The sequence below is a fragment of the Cnephaeus nilssonii genome (assembly GCF_951640355.1).
Source record: "Cnephaeus nilssonii genome assembly, chromosome: 18".
NCBI classification, from domain to species: domain Eukaryota; kingdom Metazoa; phylum Chordata; class Mammalia; order Chiroptera; family Vespertilionidae; genus Cnephaeus; species Cnephaeus nilssonii.
Window position 1 is genome coordinate 18474529 of NC_137089.1, and position 14104 is coordinate 18488632.

The following is a 14104-nucleotide window of genomic DNA, read 5'->3' on the forward strand; positions in this document are numbered from 1 at the left end:
TAGTTACAGAGAAAACCATAACTTGGAGAAGATCTTATCGTATTTTTCTTTTATGAAGCCATAATATCTTAATTAAAAGTTAAATCCATCAAATTAATCCATTAATATTCTTTTTATTACTATGATTAAAATGCTCATTCCTTATCATTTTCAACAGAATCATTGTTCTTTAAAAAACTAACAATGATGGGATGGATTATACTGATTTCTTTATCATTTCATATTACTTGTTCTTGTTTGAGTCACACAATTCTGGGAAAGTAACACTCACAGAAACTTAGAAAATGGCTTAGGTCTAACACGCTTCTATTCTTCACTCAATGGCCATTTAACTACACTATGCAACATCTAGAAAAGAGAACAGCACATGGAAATGCATGTGCATGGGAATTTGGAAGACTCAAAAAGTCAGCATAAGTTGTAAGGATGTTTCTAGAAGAATGATTTAAGCCTAAGGCTACAATTGTACAATGTTTTTTAAAGGACTTAGTTAAAAAAATAAATTAAATAAAGGACTGTATAAATGGCTGCCTGCATCTATCATATAGTGGCAAGAGCACGGTGAAATGAAGAACAAAGGGGCAGGCTTATTTGGTAAATTGGACTAAGCTATTTTCCTAATGTGAAAACTTATATTAGCATATAGTCTACAACTAGACTTTCCTCAGACTTTGATAAAATAATTTAAAAGCCTTGGCCATTGTGTAAAAGTTCAGATGACTCCCAGTGGTGGAGAGTGAATATGGTAAATTAAATTTCTATACTGTGTTTTTTAGGGCTGCAGTAGGAAGAGCAGAGCTACATTTCATAGGGCCAGTGGCAAACACATGGCATTCTCCACCTCTAGGGATGTCCCTAGAGCTCCATCACTCAGCTTGATCAAATTAACTGAATCATTGTTCCACTCATTGAGCCAGTGTGTTCATTGCCTAAAAATTCACAACACTGCCAACTGTGGCTACCACTATTATGGTGTGCTTTTTCTTGTTGGCTAATACCATGCTTTTTGGTAAGGAAAACTACAGGACATTATAATTGAAGTTTCTCTACGTAAATTCAGGAAAATTCTTCATGGTAATTTTTTTCATGTTGAAATCCCTCAAGTATTATACCCTGGGGATAAACTCAGGACTTGGCAAGAGCAATGAGCAGAAGCATCCTTTAGAAGGGAATCTGAATTCACACTAAATGAAGTGAGGAAAAAACTTCTGATTGAACATGCTTCTATTTCCTCATTCGCCTGAAGCCCCAATAAAGTAAGTAAAGAAATAAAAAAGAACAAAACTATGATGAAAAAAAAAAATGATGATGAAATATTTCAACAGAATTTTTTTGGGAGATGGAAAGCAGATGGAGAATAGTGTTCAGTAAAAAAAAGCTATAACCTGGGTGTCTACATAGGCTCTCCATGAGAAACATGCTTTTTGTGTCTTTCTTCTTCTTCTCTCTTTTTTTAGTTTTACTCTAATTTGCCCTACAGAAACCTGGAAAGGTTTAGGACATGGAGGTACAAGGTACTGGGGAAGCTGGTGGTGAAGCTCAGTGCTGAAAACAAAGAGAGTAATTGAAAGTGGCTAGAATATCAGATTTTTGTCTACTTTCCATATTCCTAAGAAAAGTAATTCCTTTACTATTTACTCTTCACCTTCCAGCCTGCAAGAATAGCAAGGTTTCAGCTTCTAGATGAATTAATACATCTAGGAGGCTCTGAACCAGAGACACTAACCAGAGAGGTATGGGGAGGGAAATAGCCTTCTCTTCCCTGCTCCTGGAACACAGGCATTGAAGCATAAACCCTCCCAGATGGCAGAATAAGAGAATACTTTTCTGGAAAACCAAATGACTCCAAAGAAAAGGCCTACTGAAAATCACTTTTGAGAGATTCTAATTTTTTTTTTAAAAGTAGGTTCACTACCAATCATTCATTATACAGCTGAGATACCTTCTTCATAAACACATAGTGCTTCCATATGGCATTTTATGTTTAAACTAGAGGCCCAGTGCATGAAATTCATGCATGGGTTGGGTCCCTAGGCCTGGCTGGCGATCAGGGCAGATCAGGGCCTTCCGGCTGCCGGCTGGGACCTTCCTTCTGGCTGCTGGCCAGGCCTTCTTTCCCCTGGCTGCTGGCTGCCAGCCAGGGCCTTCCTTTGTTCCGTGCCACCCCCTGGTGGTCAGTGCACATCATAGCAAGCGGTTGAACTCTGGTAGGTTGAACTCCCGAGGGGACAATTTGCATATTAGCCTGTTACTATATGGGATCCAAAACAGATAACTAAGTATCAAAGGTTATTTGAGGAAAGTCTTCAACATGAAAGACAGATATTTGACTAGATAAAGAGAAACTAAAATACCTAGGGGAAATAGCAACACTAAAAGGAGCAGAACATACTTTAAGAAATATTCTCAGAGAAATAATAGATGATTATTGTAAGCCTAAAACAAGAAGAGCATGCTATAAAAACAGAACAGAGAACAAGGAATGCTTTTGGGAATAAAAATAAGGTAGCCATAAAGAACAATTGAGGATATTTGGAAAATAATGTTGAAAAAGTTTCCCAGACCGTAGAACAAAAAAATCAAGGAGATGGGAAACAAGATTGGGAAAAAGTGAAGAACTTAGAGGATCCAATAAAAGATCCAACTTTCAAACAAGGAAATGGATAGAATGAAATCTAAAGAATTACACAAGAAAAGTCCACAGGATTGACATGTGTAGCGAACAGTCTGGATTGGAACAGGGAGGTAGAAGAAAAATAAATAAAAGCAGAGGAAGAAGAAATTGGTAATTGAGCACTTGGAAAACAGTATTGAAAAATTAAAGAAACAAATAAGTGCTGGTGAGGATATGGAGAAAAGGGAACCCTCGTGCACTGTTGGTGGGAATGCAGACTGGGGCAGCCACTGTGGGAAGCAGTAGGGAGTTACCTCAAAAAATTTAAAACGCAACTGCCTTCTGACCCAGCAATTCCACTTCTGGAAATTTTTCCAAAGAATCCCCAAACACTAATTCAAAAGAATATATGTACCCCTGTTTCATTACAGCTTTATTTACAATAGCCAAGATATGGAAGCAGTGCAAGTGTCCATCAGTAGATGAGTGGATAAAAAGGCTGTGGTACATTTATAAGGCTGTGAAATACCACTGTGCTGTAAAAAGGAAGAAAATTTTACCCTTTGTGACAGCATGAATGGATCTGGCGAACATTATGTTAAGGGAAATAAGCTAGTCAGAGAAAGACAGGTACCATATGATTTTATGATTTCACTCATATGTGGAATTTAATGAACAAACTAAACTACCAAGCAAAATAAAGACAGACTCATAGACAGCAAACTTACAGCTGTCAGGGGCAGATTTGGGGAACTGGGTGTGGAGTGGTGGTGGAGGGATTGAGGAAAAGAAAGAGAGAGAGAGAGAAGAAAATAATAAATGGTGATGGAAAAAATAAAATAAATAAATAAAAAAGAAAAATTAGAGTAAATTTACGCAAATAAAAAAACTAATAAAAACTATCAAATGAACACTTTAGGTATTTTTTTCTGGGGGCGGGGAAGAAAGAAGGAGTAGTTGTAGTGTCCTATGTGTGCAAACTATCCTATTTGTCTTAAATGACTTACATTGACAAAATGTATTTGGGTGCCAGTGAGACAGGCTAGTAAGCCAGTAAGTAGAATAGGAAAACTGAGACAGTCGAACAAGCAGTTTGAAGTCATCTAGAAAATCCTATCTTCCCTTAACCAAGGATACTTAAGAGTAAATGGTTTGCATGTCTCCTCAGAGGGTAAATAAAATCGCTCTATTCAGAGAGATAGCAGAAAGCCAATTAGTGTCATTTGCCAACCACTCCCAAGGGCAGATGAAGTTAAGGGAATAAATCTCATTTTGGCACATCAGCATAAAACTGATGAATATTCTATCCTCCCCTAAGGACTCCCCTAAGCTCCCAGCCTTTAAAACCCCTCAAAGCCAAGGTCCCAGCATCAGCTCTCTATCCTGGGAGCATGCCTGCACCTTCCCCCACCCCCTTTCCTTCCCACAGTCATGCATCTCCTAAACTCTAAGAGACCCCCATGAGGCTTGCAACCAAGGCAGCAATGGGCAATGGCAGTTCATCTAGGGCAAACCTAGACCTGTATCTGTACTCAAGGCCCCTTTCCTCTGACTTCTTAGTGAGCCAAAGCAGTTCAGAGTAGGCTCACTTCTCCACCTAGCCCTTCTCCTGTTATTCTACATAGGCCTTTCCTTGTTTTACTGTCCCCAGCTTTAATAAATGTCCTCTAAAAATCACCTGGACTTGTGTTGTGAAATCTTTCCTGCATGAAATCGAGAACACACACTCTAAGGCTGGCCCTCGCAGATCACTCAGGGCCGGGTCCCTTTCTAGTAATAGTAGAATAAAGTAAACCCTATATGGAAAGGATGGAGAAAGAGGAAAGGAAGCAGTGTGAGAGATAACATTATTATACTGAGACAGAAGCAAAGTATATTATTTAGAAATATGGAAATATGAGGAGAAGCATATTTAGAAGAATTCAGTATTTGGTTTGGGAGAGGAGGAATCTCACTTTTATAATTCCTTTAGTAAAATTTGCCTTAATTAAAACCATGTACATACATTTGATAAAAATAAAAACCTAATTAAAATTAATTCGAAAGGGAAACCATATTTTATGCCCTAACCGGTGTGGCTCACTGGATAGAGCGTCAGCCTGCAGACTGAAGGGTCCCAGGTTCGATTCCGGTCAAGGGCATGTACCTTGGTTGCGGGCACATCCCCGTGCAGGAGGCAGCTGATCGATGTTTCTCTCTCATCGATGTTTCTAACTCCCTATCCCTCACCCTTCCTCTCTATAAAAATATATTAAAAAAAAAGGAAAACCATATTTTAACAAAGGGTAAGAGAGACTAGAAATGAGTAGTCAAGACTTAAACATTTCTCTCTCTCTCTCTCTCTCTCTCTCACACACACACACACACACACACACACACATATATTTAACATATTATACAAATAATTTTAAATTTAAAACTGGACCTGTTACCAGTCCAAAGTCCATGTGCCCAATGCTTACAAAAGCCAAAACTCAGAAAGTCAGAGTTTGGAATAAGGAAAGGTGTATTGATCCAGAAGGTGCCAACCAAGAAGATGGGAGCCCTAGCAGTTCCTCACATCCACTTTAAGAAAGTACAGAGTTCAGGCTTCTTTTTTTGTCAAGTGAAAGTAAAATGGGAGGGCCTGTTTTTGTAAACTCTGCAGAATTCCTCTAATGATTAGCTAGTCTATATGCAAGGCAAAGCAGGAGCTATTAGCCTGAAGGCCTTGGGATTGCAGGCTTGGACAAGATGGAAACAGAGAGAGAGCAATTTCACTCAGTTACAGACCCTATTTGTAAATTTGTGTGTTTTGTTTTTTTTAAGTATGGTGAGTGGGGAGTGACTGGTAATGGGCACAGGGTTTTCTTTAAAGGTAATGAAAAGTTCTAAAATTACACAGTGGTGATGGTTGCATCATACCATAAATATACCAAAAACACTGAATTACATATTTAGAAGAGTAAATTTTATAGTATGTGAATTATCTCAATAAAACTGATAAATTAAAAAAATAATAAAAAATAAAAGATACACGTGAAAAACAAAATTAAAAAACCCAAATATTTCTCTTATTTTCACATTATATTAATGCCCATATTTAGTAAATTTATGTTTTGTTTGACATCTTTACATTTACATAAAATATATACTATATTTTAAAAAACATGAACAAAAGATCCAAATTGTCATACAAAGATTTTACTAGGTCTATAATAATAAAAGCATAATATGCTAATTAGACCAGATGTCCTTCCTTCCAGACAAAGCTGCAGCAGGCAGGGGCCACGGCAGAGGTGGCAGAGGCCCCCGGCTGTGGTGGCAGCAGGTGGGGACTGGGGTCAAGGCCCTTGCACGAATTTCGTGCATCGGGCCTCTAGTTCGTCTATAACAGTATATCTCTGCAAAACTTTGTTTTCAAAGTGAGGCTAGAAAACAGCTTACTTCCTTCTTTAGTCACTGGTTATAAGGAACAGAGACTTACTCGAACTAGCTAAATAATAATGGGGAATTTATTTAAAGGATAAAGAACTATTTCAAAAACTCAAGAACAGGTTTTGTGAGATACTAGAACAAGAAAACAGAATGTCATCAAGATCCAAGGCTGTTGACTTCCTTACCTCTATTCTCTCTCTCTCCAGAGCCACCAGAACTCTCATCTCTTCATCTTTCTACCTGCCTGAATAATTTCTTTCTCTATGGAGCACATCTTTGTGTTTCACTTACAAGTCAAACATGGCCATTCCAGATCTCCCTAAATGTCTCCAAGTTGCAGACGAGAATTTCTAAGTCCCAATTACAAATGCTTGGAAGACAGAATCTGATTGGCTCAGCTTGAGTCAGGTGCTTATAATTGAGCCAATCAGCTGTGGGCTATATGTGTGTGGAGGTGGCTGGGGGGGGGGGGGCCGATGTCATGTGCCTTGATGCTCACTCAGCAAGGATTGTGGGAGGAGAGAAGAGGTTGAGGAATAGGTACCTTGCCTAACACATTTGCTTTACCTTTTCAGCTCTCTTGACAAGGGTTCAAAAGGTTTCTTTCCTCCATAGCCTAGTTCCTCCAAGTGGATAATTAGTAAAAATGTAGTGATTGACAGGTATCCCAAATGAAATGGTGAAAAGTGTAAAGAAGAATATATGTCCCTATTTTCATTCTAGAATAAATTTTTTTCACATGTATGCAGTAGAATCTTAAGGATTAAGATTAAGGGGAAATTCCAAAGAGAAGTGAGAGAGGGAAAACCATGTTAGCAGGGTTTATCAGCAGTGTTTCTATTGGTTAAAGAGGTTCAGTTTTAGGTTATGTGTGGGAAGAGATGTGAGGCAGGTGTGATTATAATCTCATTGCATTCCACTTCTTCATAGACAAGTTAGTTTAGAAGAGGTAGCTGTTTACTTAATAAACTTAAGAAACTATTTGAGTTTTCTGGATATCTGGCTGAAAATTCAAGACAAAACTGCTTGCAAATTTTACAGATTTAAGGTAGATGTAAATAAATAGTGTCAAAATAGTGTCAATAAAAATGTAACAAGTAGAAATTATCTTTGCTTCTTTCAAAAATATATATTTTTAGATCTACATCAGGCTTCTATTTAACTGTCACCAAGGAGATAGTACATACATAGTTTGCTAGATCATCCTGTACTAACACTGAATGATGAATGGGAAACAAAACAGAAATGATTAATACATTACAGTAATTTTTAACCACTTAAAATTTATTTTATTCATGTGTCAGGTACTGTGCTATGCTTTCACAGCCATTTTCAAATTTAGTCTTCTTAATAACTATCTAAGCTAGGTAATATTATCTTCTAGCAAATGATACAGTCAAGAACTTATACAAGGTCATATAATTAGTAACTGGTAAATCCAGAAATCAAGGCAAAGTTTTAGGATTCCAAGGAATATCAATGTTTCAGAATATTAGCTGCAATTGAAAAAATCAACTAATTCAATAAAGGTGTTTTTTTTGGCAGTAACTGTGAGAAATAGCATATCCTTATATTTGTCATATATTTACTCAGATTATTATTTGCATGCTTATAATTTCATTGGGTGTCTATTCCTGAATGGCATTTTTTCCCCCAAAAAACAACTGTATCTCTCAGGTTGGTCCACTGGTAATTCAAAGATATATTTCAGAAGCTCAGTTACCTGAGTCTTTTGACAAAAAAGTTTTAATTAAATTTTATTAATACATACTTTTTCTTTCTCAAATTAAAAAATTATCTTTTCTAATTAAAAAAACTGCCTATTTAAGTTAGCTTCATGTAAACACTCTTAAGTGACTGTGATCTGAAACGTTAGAGAACTTTAAAAATCAGACCAGTGTACTCTGGTTGAACTTTTGTTTTTCAGTTAACTGTGCTTAGCATGCAGCTCAGGTTGATAATCCTGTCTGTGTTGACACTAAAGTATCTGTGCATTGATATCAGGCTGCCAGTTATAACTATTTTCATAAATGATAAACCAAATTTAGCTCCTGATAGTTCAAAAATATTTAGCTGTTATCATTAACACTTCTCAAAAAATGATATCAAAATCATTTTATTTTGTTTTTCACTTCTCAGCATATTTAGAATGGGAAACTTTTGTTCAAAATTAATGGTTAAAGATGTTATTAGATATTTATGAACTACATGAAAATCTTCTAGTTTACATTAAAAATACATATAGTGCAAATCTAACCTCTTATGCCATATACTCAAATTGAATCAGATTAATGATAATAATCACAAATACTATTCTGGCTATTAAATTAATTATTCCTTAAGTTAATATAGTAGGTATTATTATAATTGGGGCAACTGATGCATTAAAATGTATTACTTTTCACAAAATTGATTATGCCTGTTCTATATCTCAAACCAGAGTTAAATGTACTAGATTCTTATAATTCATGAGATTTCTAATTTTTCTTCCTGCATATGGATATTGTTTGATCTACATTTTTTTAAAAATCCTCACCAGAGGATATTTTTCCATTGATTTTTAGAGAGTGGAAGAGAAAGGGAATGACAGAGAGAAATATCGATGTGAGAGAAACACATTGATTGGTTACCTCCTGCATGTGCCCGGACCAGGGCCCAGGCCAGAGAGGAGCCTGCAACTGAGGTACTTGCCTTTGACCAGAATCAAATCTGGGACTCTTCAGTCCACAGGCCAACACTCTATCCACTGAGCAAAACAAGCTAGGGCTCATCTACAATTTTATTGAAAGGCTGGATTTTAGCTGTAAAATTTACCTGAGAACTGTTTTATAACAGGAAATAATATGCTTTTGTGTTCAGTATTAGTATTGTAAGAAAAAAAAAGGACTGAAATTAGAATATTAAGGCCTCTGTTCTTTCTTTAAGGATAGCAAGGAAGTTACAATACAAAGTAAAATACAATACAAAGTTACAATACAAAGTAAAAACAAGGAGAAAGCATAGATATGTGAAGGCACAAGTCAGATTCAGAAATTTCCCTTAGCCTGAAGCATTACAACAGACACAGCATGCAGGCAGGATCTTAAAGGGAGTCTCCTGTGTCATCAAGGGAAAGATTACATCATCATTGATTTCATTTTTTCCATCTTCTAATTTTAATGGCTCTGCTTTCCCAAAGGCTGCTGTAATTTATACCTTGGGTCCTCAAAATAAGTAAAATTTAAAACAGAAACACCGCTTCTGTGTGTGTTTTTTATTGTATTTGCCATTTGTTGATACCATACCTATCTGCAGAGATAACAGTACCTTCTGCTCCCATTCCACTGTACTTTATATTTCCATTATTTTGTCAGTGAGATCAAGAACTTTTGTGATTTGTTAAATAAAACATGAATAATACATTTACTCTACATTAGTGTAAAATTTAACCAAAGTGAATTTTGCTGAATTTATGAGATGAGTTATAACCAAAATGAATTTGCCAGAAATGTTTGGCGTCATGAGATACTTCAACTATAATTTTATTTTTCTTCTGAGATCATACAGGAGCAACCCTTCCCCAAACATGTTCTTTTTAAAAAAATAAATAAAATTACAGTAGTTCTTACTTTCTAGTATATTCACTCCTTCAGAAATTTGGGAAGAAAAACTCTGTTGAAGAGGGTAATGGATGCCAGCTGAGAATCATGTGCCAAAATACTCAATGACTTTTTTTTTTCTTTAAAGACATAGATAATACAGATAGAAAATAAGTTTTAACTATTTGAGAGTGTTTCTTTAAAAAAAATCTATACGTTGCCACCTTGAAAATAGATGAATTGTTATTTCCAATTGCCTTAACTTATTTGAGAGTCTGAAGGGATTTAAGAAGTAACAGCAGTTCTCAAATGTGTCTGCCACGTGGTACCAATTCAGGTAGAGGCTGCCACTGTTCTCTGGTAAAGAAGTTCAATTTAAACTCCTTTCAGGGACTATTCTTTAGTAAATCCTTGAACTCCTTTGGTGTTGAAGTGGTGGTTTATAGATGAAATGATGTGAAGTTAAATTGTAGTTTTTACTTTTTTTTTCCTGCTCCTCCCTAAACTACCTAGAAGACTTTGAATTAAATACCTAGCTCATAAGAGATTATCAGAGATAACTTCTTTTGACCTATCTTTAGAGCTGGGCAAACCTCTGTTTAGTAAATATCTGCTCTTCCTATTGTTACCAGAAGGGGGACCTGGCTCTTAGTGGGTCTGACTAGGGTCAGTGTCTAGTATGAGGGTTCTTGACTTCGTGAAGGAAAAATTTTACAATGGTGAATTTTAGAGCACATTTATTAAAGTTGGGGACAGTAAAACAAGGAAAGGATTAGGATAGACAGAGCAATAAGAAAGAGTCAGAGAATAGGGGGCCTTGAGGACAGGTTCAGGGGTTTGCCCAGGACGAACTACTGCTGCCCATTGCTGCCCTGGCTGCAAGTCTAGGGTCCCTTAGAATTTAGGTGATGTATGCCTGTGGGGGAAGAAGCGGGGGAGGGGAAAGGCTTGGGAGTGCTCCTGTAGGGAGATTGTGCTGTAGTTGTTACTTTAAAATATATTTTTATTGATTTCAGAGAGGAAGGGAGAAGGGGAGAGAGATAGAAGTATCAATGATGAGAGAGAATCATTGATTGGTTGCCTCTTGCACCACCCCCCCCCCGCCCCCCCGCGCCCGGCTTACTGGGGATCGAGCCTGAAACCCAGGCATGTGCCCTGACCAAGAATAGAATCATGATCTCCTAGTTCATAGGTCAACACGCAACCACTGAGTCATATCAGCTGGGCTGTAGTTGTTACTTTTAATGTCTTCACTTAGCAAGATAAAACAGTTGGCAACCTTATATTGATCCCTCCACCTTGTCCCCTGAAATTTTACTGGCTCATAAAGGCCCAAATTGGTGAGCAGTGATCTAATAGAACTTCTGACATTCCAGATATTTATTGAGTCTCTGGGGACAGATCGTGAACAAGTGTTGAATAGACTTTAGAATCTAGTGATAGACACACATAAGTAGATAATAATGCAGTGGGATAAACGCTTTTAGGGATAGGAAAGTCGGGGAATACTGGAGTATATGAGAAGGGAACCTAACCCCTATCTAGGGGAAGTCAGGCAAGAATTTCGCTAGGAAAGCAATAAAAAATATGAGTAGGGTATATTGGCCTTGTGAGCAAAGTATCTCTTTCAAGGTATTTAGGTACTAGGAAAAGCAAAACAAAGAGCTTCTTTATTACCATGGAATTGAAGCTAATGGCTATAATTAGAGCCTGCTGAACTTTGATGAAATAATCATGTCCCAGCCAATACAACAGTTCTTTAGAGAGCAGATATTCAGATATTTTCTCTAGAGATAGAGTAGTGGGATAGCATTTTTGAGGTAAGAAGTGATTCATTCTCATTCTCTCTCTCTCTCTCTCTCTCTCTCTCTCTCTCTCTCTCTCTCTCTCTCTCTCTCTCTCTCTCTCTCTCTCAAATCTGCCTCTCTTCCAGACCAAATTTGTCTAAGAGGGAGAAAACTCACAATTCAGGAACCTTTCTCTCTGGTTTCAGTTTTCAAAAACCCATCAAATAGGATATATGTAGGTGCTTCCGGGTAAATCACAGGTAAGACAATGCCTAGGGAATAAAGCACTGAGGATATGAGGGAATCTCCCCTGAGACTGAAATACTGCTCTTGAAGGGCTGGGTAATGCAGGGGAGACAGAGAGGAAGAGAGTCAAGGGCAGCTAATAAAAGTAGAGTTTGGTAGCTCCCAGGGAGAGATGCCCTATGTCCAGTCACAGTCTCAAGGAGGTAAGAGCACTCAGGAAGATAAAAGGCTGGAAGATATGTCTACAGAGGGAACCTCAAATTGCAATGTGAAAAGTAGGAGAGTTAAGAAGGTGCTTGCGGAGAGAAACAAGGGCTATACTGCCAAGCTGTAAGACCAACCAGGTGGGCTTCCCAATGCCTTGAGATGGCATAAGCATGACTGATATGTAACCTGTATAGCAGTATTGGTTGTTAAATTATCAAAGGACTTTGTAATTGTTGATAAATAACCATTTACACAGAATCACCCAATCTCCCCAAACTAAAGAATTAATGCCTGGGATAGCAGAGGAGCCTCCAGGATGCTGCATAACCACGAAAGCCAGTTTCTGCACCTTTTCTGATTTGTTGGTTTAGCAATTATCTATTGCTGTATTACACTTTACTAAAAAAAAAAAACTGGCAGCTTAAAGCAATAATAAACATTTGTTATCTCACACAGTTCCTGTGTGCCAGGGATTTGGGAGCAGCTGAGTTGGGCAGTTCTGGCTCAAAGGTTTATCATGAGCTTGCAATCAAGGCAGCTGGGTCTTCAGTCTTGACTGGGGCTGAGGAGACCAGTTCCCAAATGTCTCATTCACAATGGATGGCAAGTTCATCGCCACGTGGACCTCTCTGTGAAGCTACTTTTTAAAAAATACATATATTTGTTGATTTCAGAGAGGAAGGGAGAGGGAGAGAGAAACATCAATGATGAGAATCATTGATTAGCTGCCTCCTGCATTCTCCCAACAGGGGATTGAGCCCTCAGCTGGGCATGTGCCCTGGCCAGGAATCAAACCCATGATCTCTTGGTTCATAGGTTGATGCTCAACCACTGAGCCATGCTGGCTGGGGTCTGTGAAGCTGCTTGAGTGTCTTCATCATATGGCAGTTACCTTTCCTCAGAATAAGTGATTTAAGAGAGAGCAAGGCAGAAGCTACAATGTTTTTATGACTTAGAATTGGAAGTCAGATTTCATCATTTCTGAAGTGTCCTATTGACAATAAAGGTCATCCTATTCAATGTGGGAGGTACTGCACAGGGTGTATTAACCAGGAAGGTGAAAATCACTGGGGACCATCTTCACTGCTCCTACCACAATTGGTCACCTTGCCCTATGTGTTGTTAAATATTTTGAACATTACTTTCATGCATGAGTCAGAGTAGCCTTGAAAAATGAGGAGGCAGCAGTGTGGAGCAAATTCCAACCTAACTGAGATTAAATTTCTGTCCTTCCCCAAGAATGGTTCCTAATTAGAAATTGAGTTTTATATAAATGCAAATTTAGTTCTTGCAGTTGCATACCTGAATTTATGTACTGAGATTTACAGCTACCATGTCTCATGTAAATGTTCCCTGAAATTAACTACCAAAGTTTTATTTGTTCACCATTTCTCTTCTGTTGCTCTCTTTTTAAAAAACGTGTAATTCTTCAATAACCTTGCTATTCAGGTGAGACTCGGAAGTACTCTGCCTCCTCCTATTAGGTACCAATTTCATGATATCATTGCTTCTGGAAGCCCAGAGTATGGACCACTTGGAAATGCTAACTAGAGCTGCCTTGGCATTTAAAAAGGTGAAGAGCAGATTGACAATAAGGGTCTTCTTTGTGGGGGGGGAAGTATTGATAAAATTTGGCCTTGCTTAAGTTTATTAATAAGCAATCATCCATGTTAGTATGGCAGTTACCCAATGAATTATCAAGAGGCATTTTGAGTGCATTTTTTTTTTTTTGGAATTTTCTAGTACTTTATGGAGATCTTGAAAATTTTAGAAATGCTGCCATTATTCAGAGTTAAACTGTTATTCTTGGAAAGACGTTTGAAAATTTTAAATTACTTGGATATATTTGGAATCCGAGTGAAAAAGAAAGAAATATGAAGTTCTAGGTAATTTATCTATGGTAGTAGCATTAATTCTCAACCCAAGAAAAGAATGAATAATTACTGATTTGTGTCTCATAAAAAACAAGCAAATTGTCGAGCCTCTGTGGGCTATATATATCCTACCCTGTCTTTTCTTCAACAGAAGGCAACCATTGCTGAGCTATTAATCACATACCAGAAAAAGACATTCTGTGGAGTTGAAATATAATTTCCATATGTCAAATAGCTTCTGAATCTAGCTAGCATTTCAGGAGAACACACACCTCTACCCTCATCAAAAATGAAAGATTACAGTCAGAATAAAAGAAAAATAATGGCTACTGTGGCAGCTATGGAGATGCACCGTTAGAATCTCCTTTTAAGAAAGAACTT